The sequence below is a fragment of the Tasmannia lanceolata genome, unplaced genomic scaffold (assembly GCF_043159265.1).
Source record: "Tasmannia lanceolata isolate RefF3 unplaced genomic scaffold, GAP_Taslan_0.1 ptg000003l, whole genome shotgun sequence".
Classification (NCBI taxonomy): Eukaryota; Viridiplantae; Streptophyta; class Magnoliopsida; order Canellales; family Winteraceae; genus Tasmannia; species Tasmannia lanceolata.
Genome location: NW_027518680.1, coordinates 51,779,490 through 51,805,942, shown reverse-complemented (window position 1 = coordinate 51,805,942; position 26,453 = coordinate 51,779,490). Strand labels below are relative to the sequence as shown.

The 26,453-nt window shown below is 35.1% G+C and overlaps 1 long non-coding RNA gene and 3 other non-coding genes across 7 annotated transcripts; all 4 read right to left on the bottom strand.

Moving 5' to 3' along the window:
* On the bottom strand, positions 1-26,041 carry LOC143855709 (uncharacterized). Of its 4 annotated transcripts, XR_013238073.1 has the most exons (9): positions 25,825-26,041; positions 21,108-21,262; positions 20,949-21,021; positions 12,214-12,368; positions 5,711-5,865; positions 5,552-5,624; positions 5,371-5,443; positions 1,896-2,238; positions 1-209 (listed from the first exon to the last, which is right to left on the bottom strand). It is a non-coding gene; the product is annotated as an uncharacterized LOC143855709 (long non-coding RNA). The 4 variants fall into 4 exon arrangements; XR_013238069.1 differs by having other exon boundaries at positions 5,371-5,624; XR_013238071.1 differs by lacking the exon at positions 12,214-12,368 and having other exon boundaries at positions 5,371-5,624.
* LOC143870147 (small nucleolar RNA SNORD96 family) lies at positions 6,663-6,751 on the bottom strand. The gene has a single exon (XR_013244941.1). It is a non-coding gene; the product is annotated as a small nucleolar RNA SNORD96 family (small nucleolar RNA).
* On the bottom strand, positions 13,164-13,253 carry LOC143870144 (small nucleolar RNA SNORD96 family). Its single transcript, XR_013244938.1, has one exon. It is a non-coding gene; the product is annotated as a small nucleolar RNA SNORD96 family (small nucleolar RNA).
* Positions 13,644-13,733, bottom strand: LOC143870150 (small nucleolar RNA SNORD96 family). Its single transcript, XR_013244943.1, has one exon. It is a non-coding gene; the product is annotated as a small nucleolar RNA SNORD96 family (small nucleolar RNA).
* Positions 26,042-26,453: the final 412 nt, after the last annotated feature.

Here is a 26,453-nt window from a genome sequence, read left to right as displayed (position 1 = left end):
AAGAACATTTGATTGATTATCAAAAGTTTACAAATTAAAAAAGATGACACATGCCTCAAACACATGATCAATTCAATGGACATAAATTTAAAAAGGATGGCAAATTTCAAATGAACATTATCAAAGGCAATGCACATAATTACATAACAAAAGGTATCGTAATTGCAGAATAACAGTACACATTCCTTGCACAGTAACAACAAAAAGACCTGCACAAAATGATCCAAGGGTTAAGAATCAGTCGTTAGAGGCTGCTAAAAAGACCAATATATTCTGCTTTGCCCACATTTCCATACGATTTATTAAACTAGCTGTACAAAATTAGTTCAAAATTACTACGCCCCAGAAACTAAGAAAACCACAAAAAACCAGATGCAATACAAAAATCAATCACTATTACAGGCCCAGAAGGTTACACCGAAGAGATCTACTTACACCGAAGAGTTCTACAAACTCAGGGCACATAATGATATTCAAGAGAGTGAAGATCAACTTGAGACAAAGTATGTTGATGATTTGAAGTTTCTGAAATGCTGGTGTGGCAACAAAGAGAGGGTGAATTGGTTGTTTTTACAAAATTCTTGTCTTTTAAAGCTATTCACTAAGTTCACCTTAGTTTTAAACTTTTAATCAATCAAGCTGGTTAGTTAATTAGGACTAATAGGCTTGATGTATGCTTAATACCCTAGTTGATTTACAACTTGATTAGGAGATGATTAGCAAGAATAGGTTTTCAATGTTGATTCAAATGCTAATAGTGGAGAAAAGCACCCCAATCATAAAAGAAAAAGATAAAAGATTGAAAAATATAAATACCACAAGAGGTAAACAGAACAATTTATAGTGGTTCAGCCTATCCAAAAGACCTACTCCACTCTTCCAAGTTAGTCTCTTTGGGTATTCTCTCCTAAATTGAATCCGACTATAGCCGGATTCCGGGTCGTAGAATCTCCACTACACAAATTCAAGGGAACAAATCCTTGTAACCAAATACCAGATTCACCATTCTTCACAGGCCGAATCGTAGACCCTCGGTAACAATGATCATCAAATATTGAAGCACACTCTTTAGCCTCTAGATTAGGCTTGATACAATTATGAAGCTCACAAAACTCTCCAAAGATAGAAAACAATAAAGCCTAAAAGAGATCTTCAAATGACTGTGCAAGTTCAACCTCTTTGAAGAAATCAATGAGTTTTGAATGTTTAAGCTCATGTGAGGTTTCCAATAGGTCCAAAAGTTATAATATCCACGAGAAACTATCACATCTATAGCCCTCAATGATTCATGGCCGTTTGGTGTAATCTGTTAAAAAAAGATCAAAACAGTCAAAAAATCAACTAGTCGTTATGCCTCAACGGCTAGTTTCTCACGTAGACTCGGTCGCCCACAAGTTGGTCGCCCATGCCTAGTGCGTTGGAAATTTTTATTTTTGTTTCTCCGGACAGTGCGGTCGACCAATTCAATCGCTCGTAGCTATTAAAAACAATTTTTTATGTTGGTTTGTAAAATTCATATCTCTTATTTCTCATGAGATTTTGATTTTCATGTACTCTACGAACATGAAAAGAATGAGAGGAATCTAATCAAAATATTTTCAAAAATATTTGAAAATCATTTCGACCAATTAAAGTGGAATTAAGGTTTTTGGTCCACTATGCAAATACCTATTTGATGTCATTTCACTTATTACCTCAACTTAGCACTTGGGCTTTCGTTATTAAGCTATGGACTTTTGTTTTAACAATGTTTAGGACCTTTAAAAATGAATTTCAATGAAAAATAAAGAGGTCTCAAGGGTTGGTTTTGAAAAAAGTTTGAAAAACACTATGAAATGCAAAACCATTTGAATGAGATCTCCAATACAATCGAAAATGTGAAACTACTTACGAACCTTGATTGCATCGGCTTCAAAGGTCATCCTTGGGCTCTTAGCTTGTAAGTGAACACTTGAGAATGCTTGGTCCACATGAGTCTCTCTTGAATGGATTCTTCACTTTGAATGCATGAGCAAATCACCATCACTTGTTCAACTCCAAGCTTCACTTTGGCATTGTGCAAGGCATGCTTGTGGGATCCTCAACTTGAGCTCTTAACTTGGACATCTTCCAAAGATGATGCCCCCAATATGTGCAACCTCTCTTGGTTCATTTGTGCATGTTGATCCTCAAGCAATGTGTAGTGTTGAATTGTGCTAAGTTGTACTGAACAATCAAATTCTTGTCTAAGGCACAACACTACAAGGAAACTCATTAGTTAATAAAGACTAATCAATTTGGGTTTTCTAGCATCAAAACAAAAAGAAAAATGTGATTATTTGAACTCATGTGAACTCTTGGGCTAACAATCTCCCCGTTTTTTATGATGGCAAACCAAATTGATAAAAATAAGCATTAGAAAGATACCTGCAATGAAGTACTACTCCCCCTCACTATATGCATAAGTGTATTATGACAACATAAAGCAAGCAATCCATATAGAATATGGACTACCTAATAAATTTCAAAATTATCCCCCTTTTAGCAGTAGCAAAAAGGGAGGTTTTAATAGTGAAACCTCAAGATATAATGCCAAGCAATGCAATTATCACTCCGCCTATCTATTTAACATAAATATAAGATGTTCGTGTTGAAACATACATGATAAGAGTGAAGCAATATCAAGAAGTGAAATGATTGACCATTTTTATGGGTGAGTAAAGATTTAAAGTTTAAGCACAAGAGAAGGGTGTTTAGCAGTGTGGACAATCTAAACACGACCCTATTATACTTATGATCAATAAAGATGCATAAAGTCAAGCTCTCCCCCTAAATCTTTGTCATTGGTAATAGATAACTAATATGAAACAAGTCATGACAAGATAAGGATGATGTAGAGATATGTTTGTTGGGCACAAGAAAAGGGTATCAATAAAACAACCCTGTGACCCATAAGAATTTGCGATTGGCCTTGGAAAAGACATAAGAGACAAGGCATGACAAGGCAAAATGGCTAAGGATATGACTGTGATTGCTTAGCCAGGGAAACTTATCATGGTGATTGATTCAAATAACTTCAAGGGCGCATGATAGGTGTGTGAATTCATAGATAACACGATAATTCTCTAATGAAATTGATTCTATGAAGGAGATTCCAGCATATTTACAAGATATGACACAAGAAACAAGGTTCTTTTCATTGGTGAAGTGATAGACACATGCGACAACCCAAGATAAGTCCAAGACAATGAAGAATAGGACATTGAAGCCTAAGAAACTGACAGCACTTGTCATGAATGAGAGAGAATCTCAAATCAAGAATACAAGACAATCCCAACTAGAACAAAAAAATGAAGCAATGGAGCTTCAAGTAAGAGTACTTATCAATGGCAAAGCTGATAAACAACATGAGGCCATCCAAGATAAGTTAGTTTTGACTAAGAAGGATTTGACACTAAGGCTCAACCTACGGGCATCTGTCAAAATGAGAGATATTCTTAATAAGAAGAGATGACAACCCCAACAACATGCTCATTGAAGCAATAAAGATTCAAATGAGGATGCTTATCATAAGCAAAGTGATGCACACATTAAACATCATATGATAAGCCTAGAGAAGGACATATTTAACAATTAGCTTCCCCTTTGTTTATGAATCATAGGGTGTGACTCCAAAAGGCTGTCCAAAAAGGTTCTACAAGGGTTCTCGAATGATTAGTTGAAGATCAACCATTGGGCTACAATTTTCTTGTTTGCTAAGGATAATCAAATGATATGCTATGAAATGATGGAATAACCTAGCAAGACCTGAATAATTGCATATATATATATATATATATATATATATATATATATATATATATATATATAACCAAGTTAAAGCACATAAGACTGGTCGAGACTTAGATGCTGTCATATAGCCAAATAATTAGATGTTTTTTAATTAAGGTGATGGTACTGTTCTTTCAAAAGAAGGCATGAGCACCAATTTAAGCAGCTTTCAACATTAAGTTTTAGTATATTTACCATGCAGCTAATACCAATCAAGGGGTAGTAAACATATATACAACCAACAAGCAGATACACTTAAGATAGCAGATACAAGCATTCAAACAATCTATCATAGGACAAGCAACTCTATCATAATGTGAAAACCAGTCTATTATGTTTTCTTACGGAAGCAAGCTAGTTATCAACTTCATTGTCATTTTCGTATCCCTTAATAAATTGTTTCATGTATTTTGATGGATTAAGTCTAATTAAATGATTAAACATGATTCTCAAAACACATTTCATTACAAGTTTTCTCTTTAATGCCTATTATATTCATTTCTCAATTTTGAGCACAATTTAGGCTTTTGAGGTACATTCTCAAGATTTTAATGATACTTTCAATTGGCATTAATCTCAAGAGATACAAGTTTGAGTGTTTTTATATTATTTATGATTTCAAGTTACTCAAACATATAGAATGGTAAAATTTGTATCAATTATATTTCAAATGCCTTTAATTAAAGAGTTTCAATGAAAATTACAATTGATGCTTCCTCTTTAATTTGAAGTTCACTTATACTTGGATTTTCAAATCTTATCACCCTCATATAGGCTAAGCATGAGTTTTCCTATTCTAATACACCAGTATATGTTTGTTGTGTAGGGTTTAAGTTAATTAAAAGAATCTTAGTATTTCTTTTTCACTAATGAGTAAAATTTCAATTTTTTGTTTTAGATTTATCCTACAATTCTTTCCAACAAGTGATTCTCTCATATCAATTGCATGTCAAAGATGAATAGTCAAACTTATGGACATGCTACATATGACCTGGTTCAATCAAGATGAATCATAATTCCTTCATTGAACGAAGTTACATTTGCAAAATCCCTTAACTAGAATAAGACTTTATGATCAAAGGGATGTTCTTAAAGGCTAAGTATTTTCAAAAATGATCATTAGAGAGTGAGACCTTGGGCAAATGCACACATTTTAAATTATGAATTTCTTTTTTTTATTTTGGGAAGACACAACTTTGTTTATCTAAATTTTTAAGAAGAATAGTTTAAGAGATTAATGAATACAAAAAATGATTGGAAAAAATGATAATGCAATTATTAGACAAATTGAAAATATGGATGTCTCATGGCCAGTCCGAGGAGGTAATGGCAACAACGCTGCCCCTCAAGGCAATGGAATATAAGACCCCTCTACAAAAGAGGAGATCCCCAAAAAGGGTTCATCAACTCAAAGAGATTTATCTATGACGTTTACCAAGGAATTTACAAACACAATTATGTTTGCTCCAACATGGTAAGGAGATATTCAGCCAGAAAACCTTTCCCGTCAGAAACTAATATTCAATAGAAAAATTGGTATTCAATAGAAATATTGGTTACTCTTTGAGGTGCAGTTGGAGAGAGTCAGTAATGGTTGCACAACTGATCAATTTGTTTGGATGTAGCCCTCATTCTGTAGCAGAAAAGATATCAATAGATACAAGAGAATTTCAATAGAAAAATTCTCGTCAGAAACTAATATTCAATAGAAAAATTGGTATTCAATAGAAATATTGGTTACTCTTTGAGGTGCAGTTGGAGAGAGTCAGTAATGGTTGCACAACTGATCAATTTGTTTGGTTGTAGCCCTCATTCTGTAGCAGAAAAGATATCAATAGATGCAAGAGAAGTTCAAATATGTGGGGAATACATTGACGGATGTAGAGGATATATCACATACCTGAAACTGGGATATAGTAGTTGAGTTATTGCCTTTTTCCAGATTTCTTTGGCAACCTTCTAGGATTCTTTCAAATAGGCATTCAATAATGGTAATGGAGGGAACTTAACCACAAGCTCAAAGGCATCAAGTTGCTTCTCCTTTCCAACAAGTTTCTGAAAAAAGCAAAAAGCTTGTTGGTGACTGGAATGAACTTATCCAACTTCTAATGTAACCATACTTTCGATGAGCTGAGGCTTATTATTAATTTATCTAGCAAAAAGCTGGGCAAGTAACCTTAGAGGACGATAGAAAAAGAACCCCACACTATATCACAGCGAGATATGACAACAGGTGAGAACTCTCTAAAATTACAATGGATAGAAGCCTCCTAAACGGGAAGGAAATTAATGAAAAGGGCAATAAATTACTACGGCCCAGAAATTAATGAAAATGACAGAAAACCGGATGCCGTACACAAATAAATCACTAACACAGGCACAAAAGGATCTTAGAAAAAGAACCAAGCTACTACATCACAACAAGAGACTTCCCAACAGATGAGAACTCTCTAAAATTAGTGAGTTTCGTAATTATTTAATATAGCGACATCAGATTTAGACTGAATGGATGCCTAAAAATTATCCTCCGTCTATACAAAAAGGGTAGAAGTAACAATCAAAGTGGAATGGCTAAATCAAAGATTAAGTATGAAGTTAGCAACACCGCTGTAAAGCAACTAAAAAGAACTCATAAAAATGTTGAATGTAAAGGCAATATGAGAAATGTCTCGATTACTAACAAAGACCAACACAAAACTACGGCAAAAACATTTGACTGGTTATACAAATTTTACAAATTAAAAAAGCATTGAACATGTCTCAAACACATGATCAAGGAACTGGACATAAATGCAGAAAAAAAAACACTTGACTGATTATCCAAAGTTTACAAATTAAAAAAAGGATGGTGGAGGTCTCAGAATTGCAGAATGACGGCAAGGCTTCGAAAGCCATTCAGTCCCGAAAGATGGTGTTTTTAACATGATATCATCACTGGCCAACAATGCCAAGACTCTAGACGAATACCATTACTAGCACAGTAACAACAAATTGAAATATGGGACAGTAAGAGAAAGAAAAATAAATAAAATTGAAGCATAAAAGCTAGAACCCTGATTTCAAGTGTTAAATTAGCATAACACTGTAAAACAACTGAAGAGAAGTCAATAGTTTGTCGAACGTACAGGTTTCAAATATGCGACAGTAAGGGAAATGTCTCAATGACATAAAAAACAACACAATTGACTTATTTTTTGAAGTTTTACAGATAAAAGAAGGCACATGTAAAGACCACATGATCAAGGCAAAGAGGCCTCTAAATTGTAGAATAAGAGGAAGCCTTCAAAAGACATTCAGTCCCAAAAGATGGTGTCTTTTAATATGATATCACCCCTGGCAAACCGTGTTAAATACTCTAGATGAATACATATTCCTAGTGAAATAAAAACCAAAGAAACTTTGACACAATGATTCAAGGGTTACAATCCTCAAAATGTACAATCTAGGTTTTAGCTTACAAAATCCTAGTTTTAGCTTGTATCCAAATGAAAAGTAAATAGAAGGAACTTTATGCAATTTAGATATACCGGAGAACGAAAAAATGTAGCCAAATAATAAAACCCTAACCCCAAATCGGAAAAGGAGAGAAGATAAAAAAATGTGCAGAACTGAACGGAGATGAAAAACAACGCGGTAATGGTAAGAACCTAACGCTAGATCTGAAAAGAGATGAAGATATATTCAGTTGGAAAAAAACACTAAACCTAAAATGCAGTAAAACGAGTGTTTAAGACCCAACCCTAGAGTGACGACAAGTAGAAGCATTGACGCAACGATGGGTCGACCGCATTAATAGAACCGGGCAATCTGGTACAGTGTTCAATACTTCTAATTAATCATTCTTTCTTTTAGACATGTAGTAGTTTACTTGTGGACATGTAGCATTTTAGTTTTGACAATTGATGTATGGATGTGGATGGGATAACATATTAATGTGGACTGATTAAGTTTTGAAAATATAGGTTAGTCGGCATAATTACATTTATCATTTAGTAGTAAAGATATGGATATGAGGATTTCATTTTGTTTGATGTTCTCAACAATTTGATCTTCAATAATGTGAGTACTATTAACATTTTCCATATGATACTAAAAATACACAAGATAACAAATTAAGGTAGGAGCCCTTTTACATTATTGGTCATCAAACTTTCATCGCATGCTCATCAAACAAATTCCTTTTTTAAACATAAACCAAATACAAAAAGTTTTTCCTCAAAATTTTTTCCTTTTCAGTCTCGGTAATCTAAACAGTAGAAAAGTAATTTATAAAATTGTTTGCAAAATCACTTATATGAGATTTTTTTTTTCTTTGTTTTTTTTCCTTTTCATGATTTTCAAAACAATTCTAAGAAATACTTGGATTTTTGAGACTGAAAAAAAAAAAATGTCTAGAAAATGCTTTTTTGTGTTTAGTTTATGTTTAAAGAAAGAAAATATTTTTGCCAATGGACATTCAATAAAAGTTTAATATTCAATAATACAAAAGAAGTCCTACATTTGTTTGCTATTTAGTGTCTATCTTATATATTATCACTATCTGGCATCATATGGGAAAAATTCAAAGTACCCATACCCATATTATTGAAAAGGAAAATGATATGAAGACCAACAGTACGACTGAGAGAGACACAGACAATGAGCATATGTCATGTGTCCAAAAAAATTACTTTTTTGTGGATTATACATTTATACTAAACCTAAGAGCTGCCTCACGTCACTTGTGATGCTGTGACGAGATGCTATTTGTCCGGTCCCCTGGTTGGTCATATTCTCGGTATCCCTAGCATCAACCAATTGAAATCAAATTGTTGAACGGGATTTGCTAGCATCCATCGTAAAAGGCATTTCGCAAATGCTCTGTCGCATGTCAGAGCAGCCACATAGAAAATAATGACAATCTCTGACATAAGACAGAGAATCTGCGAAATGCCTTTTGCGATGGACGCTAGCAAATCCCTTGTTGAAAACATCAAACAAATTGAAATATAAAATCATGACTAAATAATAAATGAAATCACATCCACACATCAAAGCATCACATCCTAACCACAATGATTCTTGTCAAAGTCAAATTGAAATATCTGCACATCAAATGTAATCACATAAGACTAACAACATCGAAGCATCAAAACTAAAATGCTACATGTCCAAAAGTAAACCAAAATGAAGTAGTTTACTTTTGAACAGAAAGGCTGGCACCTAGGACAACTATAAACCAAAACCATCTATGAACAGAAACCATTTAAACAATCCAAATATAGATTGAGCCACTTATTACAAATGAAGTGAACAACGTTTAATTTAGACAGACTATTCATACACCAAAACGGCAAGCAGCCTTAGTTATCAAATGGCACACTATACCCTAATTAACCTCTAGAAACAAAGGAAAACCAACATCAGAGACTATTTATGAACAAAAACCATTTGAACAATCAAGTCACGGATAGAGCTAGTTATTCAAAATGAACGGAACAAAGTTTTATTCAGACACACTACTCATAAACCAAAATGGCCAAATGAATTAGTTATCTAATTACTGGCACTCGATACACCTATCCTGCACAGAAGAGGCTTGAAACCGCCTCTTTTCACGTACTCAGCTTCCAGCCCTGATAAGCTTCAACACTTTCTTGTGACCACTCTCCAGAGTTGGTAAATATTTGAAGGTCACAGAACTAGGCCGCACATGAGGTTCTAAAAATTGATAACAATGCCAATTCAGTTAGTTGAAGTAACAACCCGAACAGGAAAGACTTATAATCACAGCTTTAGAAACAGAGGCTAGCACTGCGCAACCAATTAATACATGGCAGGTATTATTTTATGAGCAAAAGATGAAAAAAAATCAACCAAGAATAAATATAAAGAAAAAGCATGGCATGGATAAAAATAAAAAATTGGTAGTCATTTAAGGGAAAATACATTCCTAGCATCAGCAAATACTGTTGGGAATGGTAGTATGATGCCATTTACAATCTACTTGACAGCATAGGGCATCAGTAGCCTCCTTTGGCTTTTAAAATCTAGGAAGCAGCAGATGAGTTATGGCCTTTTTCTATTTCCACTTTCGCACTTTGAGTTGACACTCAAGAAAATTGTAGCATTACAACCCAACCAAGAACCTGGATTGGCACATAGGACAACTATAAACATGCTACCACGGTCAAGAGAGAGAAATGACAATTCCAATCCATATAGTTGTCTGCCTACAGCAAAATGGAGATACATGCAATAAAATACAGAAATGTAGGGATTTGACACTCAACCACCGTGAATGCATGGAAAGACCACGTAATCAAGATTCTCTAGATACAAAAAAACCAGCAATATATTCAAACCAAAGCAAAGGACAAGATCACCCAAACGCAAAGCCATGAGATCTAATACACAAGGAGTTAAAGAATACAACAATCCAAAACAATTTCAATTCATCGAACCAAAATTCGAATAGAGAACTACGTAAGTATAATAAAACAACTAGTACAAAATCCAACCAGCTCATATAGGTTATTGAAAACTTGGATAAAAAATCTCTAAACAAAATAGCCCAAGAGAAAATAGTAGGAGCATCACCCCATCAAATAAGGTGACAACATCAACAGACAAATGACATGAAAACCATACATGCCAGCCTATCAAAGCAGACAATGTGATAATTAAAAGACTAAAGTATCTAATCCATTAAAAAAGAATCAACTGAGAACAAAATAACGAATAGAAGCAAAGAAGGTGCAATTATGTGACAGATTGAAAAATGTATGTCTCATGGCCAGTCCCAGGAGGTAATGGCAGCAACGCTGCTCCTCAAGGCAATGGAATATGAGACCGCTCTACAAAAGAGGAGATCCACAAAAGGGATCATCAACTCAAAGAGCTTTACCTATGATGTTTACCAAGAAATTTACAAACACTGTTCTGTTTGCTCCAATATGGTAAGGTGATTTTCAGCCAGAAAACCTTCCCCGTCGGAGACTAGAGCAAATATTCAATAGAAATAACACCTAGCAAAGTTCAAGGTTTGCATATAGAAGAAGGAAAAAGGAACATATAGTAATTACAAACAGCTGAAAGCGCCTAAACAGTGACATATATTGGCTCTTTGGATACATGGATTTTATAATCTAGGATTGTAAAATTCTTGATTTTTAAAGCTAAAACCTGCAATTTATAAGATAAAACTTAGATATTATAAGCTAAAACTTAGATTTTATAAGCAAAAACCTGGATTTTACAATCTAAGATTTAACTTACAATTCTAGGTTTTAGCATATAAAATCCAGGTTTAAGCTTGTAAAATCCATACAATCCAAAGCTAAAACCTGGATTTTATAAGATAAAACCTAGAATTTTTTAAGAGATTAATGAATACAAAAAATGATTCAAAAAAAGGATAATGCAATTATTAGACAGATTGAAAAAATGTATGTCTCATGGCCAGTCCCAGTAGGTAATGGCAACAACGCTGCTCCTAAAGGCGATGGAATATAAGACCCCACTACAAAAGAGGAGATCCCTAAAAAGGGATCATCAACTCAAAGAGATTTATCTATGACGTTTACCAAGGAATTTACAAACACAATTATGTTTGCTCCAATATGGTAAGGAGATTTTCAGCCAGAAAACCTTCCCCGTCAGAGACTAATATTCAATAGAAATATTGGTATTCAATAGAAATAAGGGTGTCAATTTTGGCTCGGGCACGGAAGCTCGCTCGAGCTCGGCTCGAAAAAAGCTTGGCTCGAATCCTTAACGAGCCGAGCCGAGCCGGCTGGCCAGGCTCGTTAAGCTTAACGAGCCGAGCCCGAGTCAGGCCAGGCTCGGCTCGTTAAGGCTTGTTAAGAATTTAATATATTTAAATATATATATATTATATATTAATATATACACTAAAAGGGTTGTCCAGGGAGTGAAAGGGGGAGGCAAAATATGTCACTTCTTTTTTGGAACCCCATTTGTTACTTGGACCACCTCCCGTAGTGTAAAAAGAGTAGTAAAAAAACACTAGATAGGGCTGTCCAGGGAAGATGAGGGGTGTGAAATTAATATAATTCGAGCTCGATAAGGCTCGCGAGCCGCTCACGAGCCTGACCGAGCCGAGCCGAGCCGAGCCTGGATCGAGCCCGAGCCGAGCCCGAGCCGAGCCCGAGCAGAGCTTTTGAGCTTAACAAGCCGAGCCGAGCCTGGCCAAGCTCGGCTCGGCTCGGCTCGTTTACACCCCTAAATAGAAATATTGGTTACTCTCTGAGGTGGAGTTGGAGAGAGTCAATAACGGTTGAACAGCTGATCAATTTGTTTGGTTGTAGGCCTCATTCTGTAGCAGAAAAGATATCAATAGATGCAAGAGAAGTTCAAATATGTGGGGAATCCTTTGACGGATGCAGAGGATATATCACATACCTGAAACTGGGATATAGTAGTTGAGCTATTGCCTTTTTCCAGATTTCTTTGGCAACCTGCTAGGATTCTTTCAAGTAGGCATTCAATAATGGTAATGGAGGGAACTTAACCACAAGCTCAAAGGCACCAAGTTGCTTCCCCTTTCCAACAAGTTTCTGAAAAAAAGCAAAAAGCTTGTTGGTGACTGGAATGAACTTATCCAACTTCTAACGTAACCATACTTTCGATGAGCTCAAGCTTATTATTAATTTATCTAGCAAAGAGCTGGGCAAGTAACCTCAGCGGACGATAGAAAAAGAACCCAACACTATATAACAGCGAGAGATGACAACAGGTGATAACTCTCTAAAATTACAATGGATAGAAGCCTCCTAAAAGGTAAGGAAATTAATGAAAAGGACAATAAATTACTACGGCCTAGAAATTAACGAAAAGGACAGAAAACCGGATGCCGTACAAAAATAAATCACTAACACAGGCACAAAAGGATCATAGAAAAAGAATCAAGCTACTACATCACAACAAGAGACTCCCCAACAGATGAGAACTCGTTAAAATTAGTGAGTTTCGTAATTATTTAATATAGCGACATCAGATTTAGACTGAATGGATGCCTAAAAATTATCCTCCCTCTAAACAAAAAGGGTAGAAGTACTCAAAGTGGAATGGCTAAATCAAAGACTAAGTATGAAGTTAGCAACACCGCTGTAAAGCAACTAAAAAGAACTCATAAAAATGTTGAATGTAAAGGCAATATGAGAAATGTCTCGATTTCTAACAAAGACCAACACAAATCTACGGCAAAAACATTTGACTGGTTACACAAATTTTACAAATTAAAAAAGCATTGAACATGTCTCAAACACATGATCAAGGAACTGGACATAAATGCAGAAAAAAAAACACTAGACTGATTATCCAAAGTTTACAAATTAAAAAAATGATGGTGGAGGCCTCAGAATTGCAGAATGACAGCAAGGCTTCGAAAGCCATTCAGTCCCGAAAGATGGTGTTTTTTAACATGATATCATCACTGGCCAACAATGCCAAGACTCTAGACGAATACCATTACTAGCACAGTAACAACAAATTGAAATATAGGACAGTAAGAGAAAGAAAAATAAATAAAACCGAAGCATAAAAGCTAGAACCCTGATTTCAAGTGTTAAATTAGCACAACACTGTAAAACAACTGAAGAGAAGTCAACCGTTTGTTGAACGTATAGGTTTCAAATATGCGACAGTAAGGGAAATGTCTCAATGACATAAAAACAACACAATTGACTTAAATCTCTCGATGACATAAAAACAACACAATTGACTTAAATGTCTCGATGACATAAAAACAACACAATTGACTTATTTTTTGGAATTTTACAGATTAAAAAAGGAAGGCACATGTAAAGATCACATGATCAAGGCAAAGAAAGAGGCCTCCGAATTGTAGAATAAGAGCAAGACTTCAAAAGACATTCTGTCCCAAAAGATAGTGTTTTTTAATATGGTATCACCACTGGCCAACCGAGTTAAATACTCTAGAAGAATACTTATCCCTAGGGAAATAAAAACCAAAGAAACTTTGACACAATGATGCAAGGGTTAAGAATCAGTCCATAAGAGGCTGCTAAAGGGGATTCATAAAGTCTGCTTCGCACATATATGTATATTGTATATTAAACTAGTAGTTTAAAATTACTACGCCCAAATAAACCTTTGAAAAGGACAAAAAAGGGATACGGAGTGAGCAAATGTAGTAAACACCAGGTATTCAAGCCAAAAAGTATTAATCTAGGTATGCAACATAAAATTACAGATAAAATAGAAAAGGACAATTCAAAACACAATTAGAAGATACAACACCGAAACCACAAAAGCAAATAAAATGTGGATCGTTACACGGATAAGACATGTCAAGATGTCTACTCCATTACAAGGAGCACCCAGTAATTGAAGGCATTTCCATGACACAACCAAATTGCCTCACATGCAATCTACACTACTCTAATAGCATTGAAAGCCAACAAAAGAAATAATATCTGTAAAGTAAAAATTGACAGTAAGTGGCAGCAAGTTACCTACCAACAGAGAAATTAAGCATCAACGGAAAGGGAACAAAATCAAAATAAAAAATAGAAAACAAAAGCAATGCAAGAAGGCAAAAAAGAGTAGAACATTTGTCACATGGCCAGTCCCATCAGATACTGCTCCTCAAGGCGGAGGAATATGAGACGCCCTAATCAGTCTCTAGAAACAACGGACACCGAAAATCCGAGACTATCTATGACAAGAAACAATTTGAACAATCCAGTTATAGATAGACCCACTTTTTCCAAATGAAGTGAAGATATTTTTCATTAGCCAGACTATTGATAAACCAAAACAGCGAGTAACCTGAGTTTATCTAATGGCACTCTCTGCCCCTCTCCTGTGCAAGGGAATTTAGCACAAAAAAGAGGCCAGATACAGCCTCTTCAGAAAGGATACTCAGCTTCCAGCCCAGATGACTTTCACCACTTTCTTGTGACTTCACTCCAGCAAAATCAAATGAAGTAGCCGTCACAAAATATTTGAATATCACAAAATTAGACTACACATGAGGTTCCAAAAGTTGATAACTATGCCAATTCAGTTAGTTGAAGTACAAACCTCAACAGGAAGGACTTATATTCATAGTTTTAGATACAGAGGCTAGCTCTAATCAACCAATAAATGCATGGCCGGTGTTATTTTATGAGAAGAGGTGGTAAAGAAAAATAATCAACCAAGATTAGATTTAGATAAAAGCATGGAATGGGTAAAAAATAAATTGGCAGTCATTAAAGGGAAAATACATTCCTAGCATTAGCAAATACTAGGGGGAACGACCAAGCAATGATAGTATGCTGCCATTTACAGCCTACTTGAAAGAATTGGGCATCAGTAGCCTCCTTTGGCTATTAAAATTTAGGAAGCACTTCAGAAAATTGTAGCATTACAACCCAACCATGAACCTAGGTTGGCATGACAACTATAAAAATGCTACAATGGGCATAAACGATACATACAATAAATGACATGAATGTAGGGATATGAAACCCAACCACCATGACAGAATGGAAAGACCTTCTAATCAAGATGTTATTTTTTTTTTGAATGACAAACAAGTGCTCTATTCAAAACAAAGCAAAGGACAAGATCACCCAAATGCAAAGCCATGCGAACTAACTACACAAGAAAGTGTTAAAGAATACAACAGTTCAAAACAGTCACTTCATCAAAGAAAAATTTGAATAGAGAATTACGTAAATATAATAAAAGAGCTAGAAAAAAAAAATCCAACCGGCACATATAGGCTATTGACAACTTGAATAAAAAAGCTCTAAACAAAATCGTCCAAGAGAAACAGTAGGAGTATCACCCCATCAAATATGGTGACAACATCAATGAACAAATGACATGAAAAACATACATGCAATCCTATCAAAGAAGACCATAAGTGATAGTCAAAAGAATCAACTGAGCACAAAATAACAATAGAAACAAGGATGGTGTAATTATCAGACAGATCGAAAAATGTAGGTCTCATGGCCAGTCCCAGGTGGTAATGGCAACAACGCTGCTCCTCAAGGCGATGGAATATGAGACCGCACTACAAAGGAGGAGATCCCCAAAAAGGATCATCAAACTCAAAGAGCTTTATCTATGACGTTTACCAAGGAATTTACAAACACAATTCTGTTTGCTCCAACATGGTAAGGAGACTTTCAGCCAGAAAAGTCTTCCCGTCAGATACAAGAGCAAATATCAAATAGAAATGACACCTATCTAGTTCAAGATTTGCATATAGAAGCAGAATCAAGGAGCCTTATAGCTAGTCACAAAAAGCTGAAAGCCCCTAGACAGTGACATTTACCCGCTGTTTGGATACATGGATTTTATAAACCAAGATTGTAAAATCCTGGATTTTACAAGCTAAAACATACGTTTTATAAGCTAAAACTGAGATTTTATGATCTTTCTGGCCAGTACATTCTGAAACTCAAAAATAATATGCATGAATATACGAAAAACAGATAACACTTAAACCAGATTGAAATAAGCAAAATCCTGGATTTCATAAGCAAAAACCTGGATTTTACAATCCTCAAAATGTACACTCAAGGTTTTAGCTTACAAAATCCAAGTTTTAGCTTGTTTCCAAACGAAAAGTAAATAGAAGGAATTTAACGCAATTAAGATATACCGGAGAACGAAAAAATGTAGCCAAAATAATAAAACCCTAACTCCAAATCGGAAAAGGAGAGAAGATAAAAAAAATGTGCAGAACTGAACGGAGATGAAAAACAACGGCGTAATGGTAAGAACCTAACGCTAGATCTGAAAAGAGATGAAGATATATTCAGTTGGAAAAAAACACTAAACCTAAAATGCAGTAAAACGAGTGTTTAAGACCCAACCCTAGAGTGACGACAAGTAGAAGCATTGACGCAACGATGGGTCGACCGCATTAATAGAACCGGGCAATCTGGTACAGTGTTCAATACTTCTAATTAATCATTCTTTCTTTTAGACATGTAGTAGTTTACTTGTGGACATGTAGCATTTTAGTTTTGATGCTTGTATGTTGTTAGTCCTACATAATGACATTTGATAGATGGAAGTTTCAATTGGACAAAATCACCTTTCTTGGACTATGTTGAAGACAATTGATGCATAGATGTGGATGGGATAACATATTAATGTGTACTGATTAAGTTTTGAAAATATAGGTTAGTCGGCATAATTATATTTATCATTTAGTAGTAAAGATATGGATATGAGGATTTCATTTTGTTTGATGTTTTCAACAATTTGATTTTCAATAATGTGAGTACTCTAACATTTTCCATATGATACTAAAAATACACTAGATAACAAATTAAGGTAGGAGTCCTTTTACATTATTGGTCATTAAACTTTCATCGCATGCTCATCAAAAAAATTGAGAAAAAAAATTCCTTTTTTAAACATAAACCAAATACATAAAAAGTTTTTCCTCAAAAAATTTTTCCTTTTCAGTCTTGGTAATCTAAACAGTAGAAAAGTAATTTATAAAAATGTTTGCAAAATCACTTATATGAGATTTTTTTTTTTCTTTGGTTTTTTTCCTTTTCATGATTTTCAAAACAATTCTAAGAATTACTTTTCTACTGTTTGGATTTTTGAGACTGAAAAGAAAAAAATGTCTCTAGAAAAGGCTTTTTTCTGTTTAGTTTATGTTTAAAGAAAGAAAATATTTTTGCCAATGGAACATGTAATAAAAGTTTAATATTCAATAATACAAAAGAAGTCCTACATTTGTTTGCTATTTAGTGTCTATCTTATATCTTATCACTATCTGCTCTGGCATCATATGGGAAAAATTCAAAGCACTCCTACCCATATTATTGAAAAGGAAAATGATATGAAGACCGACAGTACGACTGAGAGAGAGACACAAACAATGAGCATGTGTCCAAAAAAATTACTTTTTTGGGGATTATACATTTATACTAAACCTAAGAGCTGCCTCACGGCACTTGTGATGCTGTGACGAGATGCTATTTGTCAGGTCCCCTGGTTGGTCATATTCTCGGTATCCCTAGCATCAACCAATTGAAATCAAATTGTTGAATGGGATTTGCTAGCGTCCATCGCAAAAGGCATTTCGCAAAAGCTCTGTCGCATGTCAGGGCAGCCACTGAGAAAAGATTGACAATCTCTGACATAAGACAGAGCATCTGCGAAATGCCTTTTGCGATGGACGCTAGCAAATCCCTTGTTGAAAACATCAAACAAATTGAAATATAAAATCATGTTTCTATATCTTGACTAAATAATAAATGAAATCACATCCACACATCAAAGCATCACCATATATTAAAGGGACAGCCGTTACACATTAAAATGTCATCCTAACTACAATGATTCTTGTGAAAGTCAAATTGAAATATCTGCACATCAAATGTAATCACATAAGCTAACAACATCGAAGCATCAAAACTAAAATGCAACATGTCCAAAAGTAAACCAAAATGTAGTAGTTTACTTTTGAACAGAAAGGCTGGCACCTAGGACAACTATAAACCAAAACCATCTATGAACAGAAACCAATTGAACAATCCAATTATAGATAGAGCCACTTATTACAAATGAAGTGAACAACGTTTAATTTAGACAGACTATTTTATTTTATTTTTTTATTTTTCATGACGTAAGATGTCCCCACCCCCTTCGGGAGTAGGACTAGTCCCTACGGATGCACTCACTCACCACGTGTATCAGGTAAGTCGGGGGCGGGATTCGAACACTCGTCAACAGGGAGCAAACCCGTGACTTCATTCCGTTAATTTAGACAGACTATTCATACACCTAAACGGCAAGCAGCCTTAGTTATCAAATGGCACACTATACCCTAATTAACCTCTAGAAACAAAGGAAAACCAACATCAGAGACTATTTATGAACAAAAACCATTTGAACAATCCAGTCACGGATAGAGCTAGTTATTCAAAATGAACGGAACAAAGTTTTATTCAGACACACTACTCATAAACCAAAATGGCCAATAGAATTAGTTATCTAATTACTGGCACTCGATACACCTATCCTGCACAGAAGAGGCTGGAAACCGCCTCTTTTCACGTACTCAGCTTCCAGCCCTGATAAGTTTCAACACTTTCTTGTGACCTCTCTCCAGAGTTGGTAAATATTTGAAGGTCACAGAACTAGGCCGCACATGAGGTTCTAAAAATTGATAACAATGCCAATTCAGTTAGTTGAAGTAACAACCTCAACAGGAAAGACTTATAATCACAGCTTTAGAAACAGAGGCTAGCACTGTGCAACCAATTAATACATGGCCGGTATTATTTTATGAGCAAAAGATGAAAAAAAAAACATCAACCAAGAATAAATATAAAGAAAAAGCATGGCATTGATAAAAAATAAATTGGTAGTCATTTAAGGGAAAATACATTCCTAGCATCAGCAAATACTTTTGGGAATGGTAGTATGTTGCCATTTACAATCTACTTGACAGCATAAGGCATCAGTAGCCTCCTTTGGCTTTTAAAATCTAGAAAGCATCAGATGACTTATGGCCTTTTTCTATTTCCTCTTTTGCACTTTGAGTTGACACTCGAGAAAATTGTAGCATTACAACCCAACCAAGAACCTAGATTGGCACATAGGACAACTATAAACATGCTACCACGGTCAAGAGAGAGAAATGACAATTCCAATCCATATAGTTGTCTGCCTACAGCAAAATGGAGATACATGCAATAAAATACAGAAATGTAAGGATATGACACTCAACCACCATGAATGCATGGAAAGACCATGTAATCAAGATTCTCTAGATAAAAAAAAACCGGCAATATATTCAAACCAAAGCAAAGGAGAAGATCACCCAAATGCAAAGCCATGAGATCTAATACACAAGAAGGAGTTAAAGAATACAACAATCCAAAACAGATTCAATTCATCGAACAAAAATTCGAATAGAGAGCTACGTAAGTATAATAAAACAACTAGTACAAAATCCAACCAGCTCATATAGGCTATTGAAAACTTGAATAAAAAATCTCTAAACAAAATAGCCCCAGAGAAAATAGTAGGAGCATCACCCCATCAAATAAGGTGACAACATCAACAGACAAATGACATGAAAACCATACATGCCAGCCTATCAAAGCAGACAATGTGATAATTAAAAGACTAAAGTATCTAATCCAATAAAAAGAATCAACTGAGAACAAAATAACGACTAGAAACAAAGAATGTTCAATTATGTGACAGATCGAAAAATGTATGTCTCATGGCCAGTCCCAGGAGGTAATGGCAGCAACGCTGCTCCTCAAGGCAATGGAATATGAGACCGCTCTACAAAAGAGGAGATCCACAAAAGGGATCATCAACTCAAAGAGCTTTATCTATGACGTTTACCAAGGAATTTACAAACACTGTTCTGTTTGCTCCAATATGCTAAGGAGATTTTCAGCCAGAAAACCTTCCCCGTCGGAGACTAGAGCAAATATTCAATAGAAATAACACCTAGCAAAGTTCAAGGTTTGCAAATAGAAGGAGAAAGGAACATATAATAATTACAAACAGCTGAAAGCGCCTAAATAGTGACATATGTTGGCTGTTTGGATACATGGTTTTCATAATCTAGGATTGTAAAATTCTTGATTTTTAAGCTAAAACCTGCAATTTATAAGATAAAACTTAGATTTTACAAGCTAAAACTTAGATTTTATAAGCAAAAACCTGGATTTTACAATCTAAGATTTAGCATACAAATTCTAGGTTTTAGTATATAAAATCCAGGTTTTAGCTTGTAAAATCCATACAATCCAAAGCAAAAACCTGGATTTTATAACATAAAACCTATAATTTTTTAAGAGATTAATGAATACAAAAAATGATTAGAAAAAAGGATAATGCAATTATTAGACAGATTGAAAAAATGTATGTCTCATGGCTAGTCCCAGTAGGTAATGGCAACAACGCTGCTCCTAAAGGCAATGGAATGTAAGACCCCTCTACAAAAGAGGAGATCCCTAAAAAGGGATCATCAACTCAAAGAGATTTAACTATGACGTTTACCAAGGAATTTACAAACACAATTCTGTTTGCTCCAATATGGTAAGGAGATTTTCAGCCAGAAAACCTTCCCCGTCAGAGACTAACATTCAATTGAAATATTGGTATTAAATAGAAATATTGGTTACTCTTTGAGGTGCAGTTGGAGAGAGTCACTAATGGTTGCACAGCTGATCAATTTGTTTGGTTGTAGCCCTCATTCTGTAGGAGAAAAGATATCAATAGATGCAAGAGAAGTTCAAATATGTGGGGAATCCATTGACGGATGCAGAGGATATATCACATACCTGAAACTGGGATATAGTAGTTGAGCTATTGCCTTTTTCCAGATTTCTTCAGCAACCTTCTCGGACTCTTTCAAGTAGGCATTCAATAATGCTAATGGAGGGAACTTAACCACAACCTCAAAGGCATCAAGTTGCTTCCCCTTTCCCACAAGTTTCTGAAAAAAGCAAAAAGCTTGTTGGTGACTGGAATGAACTTATCCAACTTCTTATGTAACCATACTTTCGATGAGCTCAAGCTTATTATTAATTTATCTAGCAAAAAGCTGGGCAAGTAACCTCAGAGGACGATAGAAAAAGAACCCTACACTATATCACAGCGAGAGATGACAACAGGTGAGAACTCTCTAAAATTACAATGGATATAAGCCTCCTAAAAGGGAAGGAAATTAATGAAAAGGACAATAAATTACTACGGCCTAGAAATTAATGAAAAGGACAGAAAAACAGATGCCGTACAAAAATAAATCATTAACACAGGCACAAAAGGATCATAGAAAAAGAACCAAGCTACTACATCGCAACAATAGACTCCCCAACAGATGAGAACTCTCTAAAATTAGTGAGTTTCGTAATTATTTAATATAGCGATATCAGATATAGCGATATCAGATTTAGACTGAATGGATGCCTAAAAATTATCCTCCCTCAAAACAAAAAGGGTAGAAGTAACAATCAAAGTGGAATGGCTTAATCAAAGATTAAGTATGAAGTTAGCAACACCGTTGTAAAGCAACTAAAAAGAACTCATAAAAATGTTGAATGTAAAGGCAATATGAGAAATGTCTCGATTACTAACAAAGACCAACACAAAACTACAAAGTGAGCAAATGTAGTAAACACCAGGTATTCAAGCCAAAAAGTATTAATCTAGGTATGCAACATAAAATCTTTGATAAAATAGAAAAGGACAATTCAAAACACAATTAGAAGATACAACACCGAAACCACAAAAGCAAAAAAAATGTGGATCGTTACTCGGATAAGACATGTCAAGGTGTCTACTCCATTACAAGGAGCACCCAGTAATTGAAGACATTTCCATGACACAACCAAATTGCCTCACATGCAATCTACACTACTCCAATAGCATTGAAAGCCAACAAAAGAAATAATATCTGTGAAGTAAAAATTGACAGTAAGTGGCAGCAAGTTACCTACCAACAGAGAAATTAAGCATCAACGGAAAGGGAACAAAATCAAAGTAAAAATTAGAAAACAAAGGCAATGCAAGAAGGCAAAAAAGAGTAGAACATTTGTCACATGGCCAGTTCCATCAGATACTGCTCCCCAAGGCGGAGGAATATGAGACACCCTAATCAACCTCTAGAAACAACGGACGCCGAACATCTGAGACTATCTATGACAAGACACAATTTGAACAATCCAGTTATAGATAGACCCACTTTTTCCAAATGAAGTGAAGATATTTTTCATAAGGCAGACTATTGATAAACCAAAACGGCAAGTAACCTGAGTTTATCTAATGGCACTCTATGGCCCTCTCCTGAGCAGGGGAATTTAGCACAAAAAAGAGGCCAGATACAGCCTCTTCAGAAAGGATACTCAGCTTCCAGCCCAGATGACTTTCACCACTTTCTTGTGACTTCACTCCAGCAAAATCAAATGAAGTAGCCGTCACAAAATATTTGAATATCACAAAATTAGACTACACATGAGGTTCCAAAAGTTGATAACTATGCCAGTTCAATTAGTTGAAGTATAAACCTCAACGGGATGGGACTTATATTCATAGTTTTAGATACAGAGGCTAGCTCTAATCCACCAATAAATACATGGCCGGAGTTACTTTATGAGCAGAAGTGGTAAAAGAAAAATAATCAACCAAGATTACATTTAGAGAAAAAGCATGGAATGGGTACAAAATAAATTGGTAGTCATTTAAGGGAAAATATATTCCTAGCATCAGCAAATACTAGGGGGAACGACCAAGCAATGATAGTATGTTGCCATTTACAGTCTACTTGACAGAATTGGGCATCAGTAGCCTCCTTTGGCTTTTGTAATTTAGGAAGCACTTCAGAAAATTGTAGCATTACAACCCAACCATGAACCTAGGTTGGCAGGACAACTATAAACATGCTACAATGGGCATAAGAGATACATACAATAAATGACATGAATGTAGGGATATGAAACCCAACCACCATGACAGCATGGAAAGACCTTCTAATCGAGATGTTTTTTTTTTTTGAATGATAAACAAGATGTTCTATTCAAAACAAAGCAAAGGACAAGATCACCCAAATGCAAAGCTATGCGAAATAACTACACAAGAAAGTGTTAAAGAATACAACAGTCCAAAACAGAGTCACTTCATCAAAGAAAAATATGAATAGAGAAATACTTAAATATAATAAAAGAGCTAGTAAAAAAATCCAACCGGCACATATAGGCAATTGAAAATTTGAATAAAAAATCTCTAAACAAAATTGCCCAAGAGAAATGGTAGGAGTATCACCCCATCAAATATGGTGACAACATCAATGAACAAATGACATGAAAAACATACATGCAATCCTATCAAAGAAGACCATAAGTAATAGTCAAAAGAATAAACTAAGCACAAAATAACAATAGAAACAAGGATGGTGTAATTATCAGACGGATTGAAAAATGTATGCCTCATGGCCAGTCCCAGGAGGTAATGGCAACAACGCTGCTCCTCAAGGCGATGGAATATGAAACCGCTCTACAAAAGAGGAGATCCCCAAAAAGGATCATCAAACTCAAAGAGCTTTATCTATGACGTTTACCAAGGAATTTACAAAAACAATTCTGTTTGCTCCAACATGGTAAGGAGACTTTCAGCCAGAAAAGTCTTCCCCGTCACATACCAGAGCAAATATCAAATAGAAATGACACCTATCAAAGTTCAAGGTTTGCATATAGAAGCAAAATAAAGGGAACCTTATAGCTAGTCACAAAAAGCTGAAAGCCCCTTGGCAGTGGCATTTACCCGCGGTTTGGATACATGGATTTTATAAACCAAGATTGTAAAATCCTGGATTTTACAAGCTAAAACCTACATTTTATAAGCTAAAGTGGGATTTTATGATCTTTCTGGCCAATACATTCTGAAACTCAAAAAAATATGCATGAATATAATAAAAACAGATAACACTTAAACCAGATTGTAATAAGCAAAATCCTGGATTTTACAAGCTAAAACCTGGATTGGCTGTTTCCTGTTTCGTACTTTGAATTGACACTCAAGAAAATTGTAGCATTACAACCCAACCAAGAACAACTATAAACATGCTACCATGGTCATGAGAGAGAAATGACAATTCCAGTCCATATAGTTGTCTGCCTACAGCAAAATGGAGATACATGCAATAAATTACAGAAATGTAGGGATAAGACAACCACCATGAATGCATGGAAAGACCATGTAATCAAGATTCTCTAGATAAAAAAAAAAAAAAAAACCGGCAATATATTCAAACCAAAGCAAAGGAGAAGATCACCCAAGTGCAAAGCCATGAGATCTAATACACAAGAAGGAGTTAAAGAATACAACAATCCAAAACAGATTCAATTCATCAAACAAAAATTCGAATAGAGAACTACGTAAGTATAATAAAACAACTAGTACAAAATCCAACCAGCTCATATAGGCTATTGAAAACTTGGATAAAAAATCTCTAACCAAAATAGCCCCAGAGAAAATAGTAGGAGCATCACCCCATCAAATAAGGTGACAACCTCAACAGACAAATGACATGAAAACCATACATGCCAGCCTATCAAAGCAGACAATGTGATAATTAAAAGACTAAAGTATCTAATCCAATAAAAAAGAATCAACTGAGAACAAAATAACGAATAGAAACAAAGGTTCAATTATGTGACAGATCGAAAAATGTATGTCTCATGGCCAGTCCCAGGAGGTAATGGCAGCAACGCTGCTCCTCAAGGCAATGGAATATGAGACCGCTCTACGAAAGAGGAGATCCACAAAAGGGATCATCAACTCAAAGAGCTTTATCTATGACATTTACCAAGGAATTTACAAACACTGTTCTGTTTGCTCCAATATGGTAAGGAGATTTTCAGCCAGAAAACCATCCCCGTCAGAGACTAGCGCAAATATTCAATAGAAATAACGCCTAGCAAAGTTCAAGGTTTGGGCATAGAAGCAGAAAAAAGGAACATATAGATAGTTACAAACAGCTGAAAGTGCCTAAATAGTGACATTTATCAGCTGTTTGGATACAGGGATTTTATAATCTAGGATTGTAAAATCCTTAATTTTTCAAGCTAAAACCTGCAATTTATAAGATAAAACTTAGATTTTATAAGCTAAAACCAGGATTTTACAATCAAAGTTTTAGCTAATAAATTCTAGGTTTTAGCTTATAAAATCTGGGCTTTAGCCTGTAAAATCCATACAATCCAAGCTTTAGCTTATAAAATCCTGTTTTTTGCTTGTAAAATCCAGATTCTTACAATCCTGGATTATAAAATCCTTGTATCGTGAAAGGCTGAATCTTTCTAGCAAATAAATTCAGAAACTAAAATTATACGCAAGAATATTCGAAAAGACAGATAATGCTTAAAACAGATTGTTAAATCCAGGATTTTACAACCCAGAATCGGGGTTTTACGATGCTTAAAATGCAAAATCCAGGTTTTAGCTTATAAAATCTATGTTATAGCTTGTATCCAAACGAAAAGTAAATAGCAGAAATTTTACCCGATTTAGCTAGGCAGAAGAACGATAAATCTCTCCGAAATTGTAAAACCCTAACCCTAGATCTGAAAGGAAAGAAAAAAAAAAACAATGTGCAGAACTAAACTGAGATGAAAAACAACGTCGTAATGCTAAAAACCTAACGCTAGATCTTAAAAGAGATGAAGATCTCTTGCGTTTAAACAAAAAACCCTAACCCTAAAATGAATTAGAACGAGGGTTTAAGATAAAACCCTAAAATGAAAGTAAAATTGGATGGCGGGCCACATTTATAGAAATTTAAAACCTTGCCCGAAACAATACCACATTTCAGCGGAAATCTCGGCTCAAACCTTGCCCGAAACAATACCACATTATTCCCGAAATTTCAACAGAAATTAATAAAAATTTCGGACGAAATTCGATATTAAATAAAATATCATTTTTTAATGGTGTATTCAATTTCGGCCGAAATTTCGAAATTTCAGTTTCGGCGAGGGCCAAAACACATACCAAAACCGAAATTTAAAACCATGGTCAGAAAAACCACTCTCCTGTGGGATTAGCTCTCGGGTCAAAGCTAGTAGGGTTAGGGTCCTTTTTATTACATGCCACTGATCAAACCTAGGCCCCATCTGATCAGATTGTCAATA